The sequence below is a fragment of the Capsicum annuum genome, unplaced genomic scaffold (assembly GCF_002878395.1).
Source record: "Capsicum annuum cultivar UCD-10X-F1 unplaced genomic scaffold, UCD10Xv1.1 ctg4555, whole genome shotgun sequence".
In the NCBI taxonomy this organism is placed as follows: domain Eukaryota; kingdom Viridiplantae; phylum Streptophyta; class Magnoliopsida; order Solanales; family Solanaceae; genus Capsicum; species Capsicum annuum.
The window spans coordinates 31,724-37,979 of NW_025853055.1; the positions used below are offsets into that span (position 1 = coordinate 31,724).

General features: G+C 35.7%; 1 pseudogene; it reads right to left on the minus strand.

Annotated features, from left to right (window-relative positions):
* Window positions 1-1,249: 1,249 nt before the first annotated feature.
* LOC107872421 overlaps window positions 1,250-6,256 on the minus strand; it is a 15,265-nt pseudogene continuing 10,258 nt past the window's right edge.

Below are 6,256 nucleotides of genomic sequence, written 5' to 3' on the forward strand. Positions count from 1 at the left end.
AAACAAACTTGAACTCAAATAAAAGTTGGTAACTAGTTTACCAGACAATTTATGTTTAAGTAAGGTTCTCATTCTATCCAGATATGATTTATGGAATCATAATTTGTCAAGAACATACAAATGAACCATCAGGATCTTCAATCAGCCAATGCTTTACCTTAGTTGGCTAACACCAGACTTCAGCACGTAGATATTATAAAATTTTTTTAAATATCTTTCCAAATAGCAGAATCGGCAACCTACCAGCTAATGGTGGAGGTGCTCAACCACTTAAGCAAGCGCCTCAAATCAGGGTGATCTAGCTAATAAATTTCAGAGGTCCAAGTTGTCTTTGACTACACTATCCACTTATCATTTCAAAAATCCTTCCGACTAATTTGTCATCAGGACATATACATCTACAATTTCTTAAAACTTGATTATTTTTCTTTCTGCACTTAGCCAAATCAGTGATGCAACCATCATTTTGCTAATTAAGTTGATAGCTCACTTTTACATCATAAAAGGATAATCTCCTTTACCATCATAATTGACTGCTAATGCTACTACTCTAAATGACTGCAGTACCTACATCTTATTTGAAAATTAAACCCAATTTTTACTTTTAAAACAAAATAAACTCAAATCATAAACCTAAACAAGCAAAAGAAGAAAAATTTGAAGAAAATTTTGACCAAAATTGTAGAAGAAATTAATTATGATACAAACCTTGAGATTCTTGCAAAATCATAGTGGAGAGAAGAGAGATGAAAACCCTAAAATTGGGAGAGTAGTGATAGTGAAGTACACTTCTAAAATTTGGGGCAAGGGAAGTTGAGTGTTGTTGGGGGTGGGGGTGGAGGGAATAACTCGCGCCATAATTTTTTTTTCTCCAGAAAATGACTTTCCTTGGCTCATGAGGAAAGTCATTTTCTATCAAATGAAGGAAAATAAGTTACTTCAGAAAATATTTCCCAACATTTTATTACAACCAAACAAAGAAAAATACAAAAATATTTTCCGAAAAATATTTTCCATCATACCAAACACACCCCATATGTATTCAAATTTTTCCACATAAAATAAAAGAAATACTGAAAGTGTTTTATTATTAAGATAAAATAAAAGGTCGAGATACAACACACAAATTGATAAGAATTGAAGCTTCTTATTCATGAATAAATAACAAGCTCGATCCAAATCTTAGGTTACAAATACATAGGGACTCTAAATTAATTAAAAACTTTTATTTTAGTGCAAATTCAAATACTTAAGCATCGATTTTGAAAGCCTCCAATGCTGCATCATAGATTGATGATTTTTTGTTGGTGTAATGTGGCAAGAACTCGGGCCTTTATGCCAAAAAGACTCTTTATCCAAACTATTTTGTCAAATACCCACTTAATTCCACCTCACCACCAACTTTTCCAACTTAATAATTTCAGCCCCAACCTTTATAATAATTCACTTTAACCCAATACTTCCAACTTAATAAATTCACCCACAAGTTTCTAATAATACACTTCAACCCACTCCATCATCCACCACTATATATATAAAAATAATATCTAGGTTTGCAAAAATACTAAAAAAAAATTCCAAAAGCTAAAAATAGAAAGTGGTTATTTTTTCCACAAAAAAGCTCTGATTTCGGCCACTTTTTCGGCGTTATTTTCCGGCGATCAGCTTTAAATTAGTCCACAAACATAATAAGCTTGTCCATTGCATCCATTGTTACCCCATTTGTTTCCTATCTTCTCAAACAGACTTTCCACCATTATTAAAAAGCTTTAAATCACATACATTACTCAAAACCACTTTAGAAAGTGCATTACAGCAGCTCAGGCGACTCCAAGTTCATTTCCTTATTCCATAAACCCAACAATCATTGATTACAAGTAATATTTGTAATTTCAAGTATTTATACGAAAATCTGCGCAGTCATCGATCCGTCCTCGTCAGTCATCGACCGTGCATTCAACACGACATAGACCATAAGCATAATCCACCATCGACCGAAGCTTAATTCTAAGATGTCTATTGCAGAATTTGTTTTGGTTTCTGGTGATTTCATGGGAGAATAGGTGGAGACTTCGAAATGTTAAAAATGGAGATCATTTACCAAGGTGACAATTCTCATTCCTGTTCGCCGCAATAGTTCGTACAATGAATTTATTGCAAGAGTAATGCAGAGTGGGGATATAGATTGTGTGCCGAGCGACGTGGTGATTAGTTATGTAATGTATTCGAGGGAAAAGGTGAATTCTACGATCATAAATAGTGATGTACGTGTGCTGACGTACATAATGGATGCTGATGTAGATGGCTTTAGGCCAATTTTGAGGATAAATGTGGTTGAGAGGTCCTTTGAAGGACTGCTGAATTTATCAGCACCCCCATCGCGGCGCCCGACAGTCGACAATGATTTGATCGACGGCGATTTGAATGATTATGAGAACGATGTTGATGATACAATTAATATGGAAGATTATTTTATGCATATGGAAGACTTTTCATCGGACTCGCAAGATAATGAAGAAGATCGTGAAAGGGAATCACAAGCAGACACTCCTTCACCGAAGGAACCAATTTCTGTTGTGGTCAAACATTCACCGATAAAAAAGATCTGAAAATGCAACTAGATGCAGCAGCGGCGAGGTAGTCTTTTGATTATTATATGGAGAAGAGCTGCACGAAATTGATGAAGGCGCAATGCTTATCTCGTAGTTGTGGTTGGTTATTGCGGGTAAAAAAGTACGATACCTCGGACAGATTTTGCATATACAAGTATGTCGGGATGCACACGTGCGGCGTTGAAAATGCCACCCACAGGCACTAAAAAGCTTCATACGAATTGATTGCTTCAGTATGCGTAAATCATTTTTGGGATGGTAAGGGTCCAAGCATAAGAGAAATTCAAAGAATTGTATTTAAGGAGTTGTGTTACAATGCAAACTATTGGATGTGTTGGAAAGGAAGTGTAATTGAGAAGAACATCATTCGTGGGACACCGGAGCATGGATATGCTTTCTTGCTGGCTTTTTCCCACATGGTGGAGTTATTGAATCCTGAGTCTTCTTACTCTATCATGGTAAACCAGATGGATGGATCGTTCGTTTACTACTTTTTAGCATTCGAAGCTTGCATACGAGGATATTCCCACATGAGAAAGATAATTTCCGTCGATGGCACACATTTGTATGGCAAGTACGGGGGCGTTCTGCTGAGCGCCGTTGCACAGGACACCAAAAATCATATATTTTTGATTGCCTTTTGTGTCGTCGATAAAGAGAACGATACTTCTTGGATCTTCTTCTTCCAGAAGCTGAAGTCTATCATGGAATATGAACCAGATCTATGCATCATCTTCGACAGGCACATTAGCATCACCAATGCCTTCTCCCGTGTATACAGTCGTGCACATCACGGACTTTGCATGAGGCACCTCGCTGAAAATCTTTGCGTAAATCAACACTGTGGAGAACATCTTTATCTATTTTATGCTACGGAAAAGGCTTATTTCTTTGATGAGTTTAATGATAATTTTGTGGAATTGAAGAGTAAATGCCCCGAGGCAGCTCATGTCCTTGAAAATATGCTTGGTTTTGAAAATAGAGTAGAGCACACTTTCTGGGCAATAGGTATGACCTGATGACCATAAACATCGTTGAGTCGCTCAACTCGATTTTGATGGATGAACGGAAGTACCCCATGTCGTACATATTCAATTCAATTGCTAAAAAATTTGGTGAAAAGTTTAGGAAGCGGCATGCATTTGTCGGTGGTAAAGAGAACATATTTGTGCCTTCTGCAGAAAGGATCCTAAGGGATAATAAGAGTGGGAGTGATTCCTTGTATGTAGGTAATCCAAACGGGGTTCTCGACGAGTATACGGTGTTCGGCAATGGCATTACTGCCAAGGTCAATCTCTTGGAGAGGAGCTGTTCTTGTAAAAAATTTGACTTGGTGAAAATGCCGTGCGAATACGTGATGGCAGCTTTGCGAGCAAAGTACAGCGATGGCGAAGATTATGGTAACTCCATATATGACTACTATTTGCCAATTTATAAAGCTAAAAGTTACCTCTTCGCATACTCGAAAGCAATTAACGTGGTCCCTTCGGAGGCTGAATGGACTGTGCCACAGGAATTGGTAGAGACCAAAATTTATCCACCCCCGTACGATCCCAAACTCGGAAGGAAGAAAGTCAAACGCACTAAGGACGTCGGTGAGACATTCAAGTCCAAAAGGAGGAATAGGTGTTCAATATGCAAGAAATACGGACACAAAAGAACCACGTGTAGAATGGGCATCAAATCATAAACAGGCTTTTTTTTTAGCTTCAATTGTAAAGCTACTATTTTGTGGGATGAATGTGCATTTCTGTAGATTTTAACGTTCAGTTATTATCGACCTAAAGCTTTGTCTATGATAGACTATCTATAGTCTACGGTATATATAATATATGGTCTATAAAATATTATGTATTGATTATATTATTGCTGATCTAACATCTTATGTTGGTCATTTTCTCGGCTTATCTCTCCAATCGATGCAATGAATCATTATTTCCCTTATTTCCCATTCTCATTTATTAAAAAGCTGCACAAAATATCTTTTCACGAGGAAAAATAGCTGGTATACGCATACGAAACATTTTTTCTTGTCAGACACGTCGACCTACCATTGGGTGGATATATAAACAGACGCAATCTACAGGTCTATAAGTATAGGCCCTCTTTCTATGAAACCCTTCAGTTTTTCCTAAATCGAAAATATCAGAAATCATCTCTTCTTCTTCTTCACCCAAATAAAAAAAATGCCTCCAAGAAGGATACCCCTGCACCCCATCAGACGTGTTCCTCCGAGGCACTATGACCTCCTCCTCCTAAGGAATGATTTGGACCAGCTTTTCTATGGGATGGGTCAAGACCGCATCTACCTGGAGCGGGAGCTCCGTCGAATTGCTCGTTTCTTGAGGGCAATTCTGGAAAGGCTCGGGATGGAAGACCCTGAATACATCACCCCTACCATCCCCATAATTTAGTTTAAATGTTTTATTTTAGCATATGTTTTTAAGTTTTTTTGATTTGTTTATTGCTGAAGAAGCTTTCTTTGTAGGATCTTGTTAGAAGAAAGCTTCTTCCATTTCCCCCTTTTTGATGTAAATTTTATTATGTAATGCAATGAACAATTTTAATACAACTATGTTTTAGTTTCTTTTAACATTATGTGTTTGCCATCTTTCCTCTGATTCCTTGTTTGAAAACTCGAATCAAATATATCTGCCTTTTCAAGTTACAGCATTGTGGCTTGACTAATTTCCTGAAGAGTAAAATCTAATATTTAGATTTTATACAAAGTATTTCATCGACTGTATATATTAGTCGATCGTAGACTACATGAATCGATGGATCATCGAGTAAATTAAAAAAAATAATAACAATTTTTTTAAAAATAATTTAATTTTAAAAAATTTAAATAGATTATCACATGTTATGTGGCTGGTGGAAGAAAATACTTAAATTAAAAATGATTTAAATAGATAATCACATATTTTGGAATTATGAAAGACAATTATTAAATTAAAAAAAAAAAACTTAAATAAATAATAGTAACATGTATTTTGGGCTGGTGGAAGAAAATAATTAAATATAATATGATTTAAATGGATAATCACATGTTTTATGACTGGTGGAAGAAAATAATTTAATTAAAAAGGATTTAAATGGATGATGTTGGACTGGTGGTGACACTTAATAGACCGTCGTATATTATGCACTATGTCCTCCATTGATCAATCTGGTATATCGTAGACTTTCACGTTTATTATCGCATTGATTGATATCATTATTATGCGTAGACAATGGTGATCTATGTACACAGTTATAGACCATCACCTGGATGTAGTTAAAAAATAATTAAATAAATTATAAATAAATGTGGTGTGGATTTCTACACATGTTAAGGAGTGCAAACAAGTCACATAATCATATTAGAGCTTAGACAAATTAGGGAGGGTGAATTAAGAAGTGTGTGGATGGGTAGTGGTTGAATGCTCAATATCGTAAGAATAATGTTTCTCAAAGCACAAGTATGTATTGAGGATGATAAATGTTTTACCACAATCAATTGCACATAGTCTTTTGATTTAGGGGTGGTGATGAAAGAAATATGTGGATGTGTAGGCATCAAATACAATACATATCCTATATACATACTTATACTTTATTTAAACATTACTCTTACGATATTGAGCATTCAACCACTACCCATC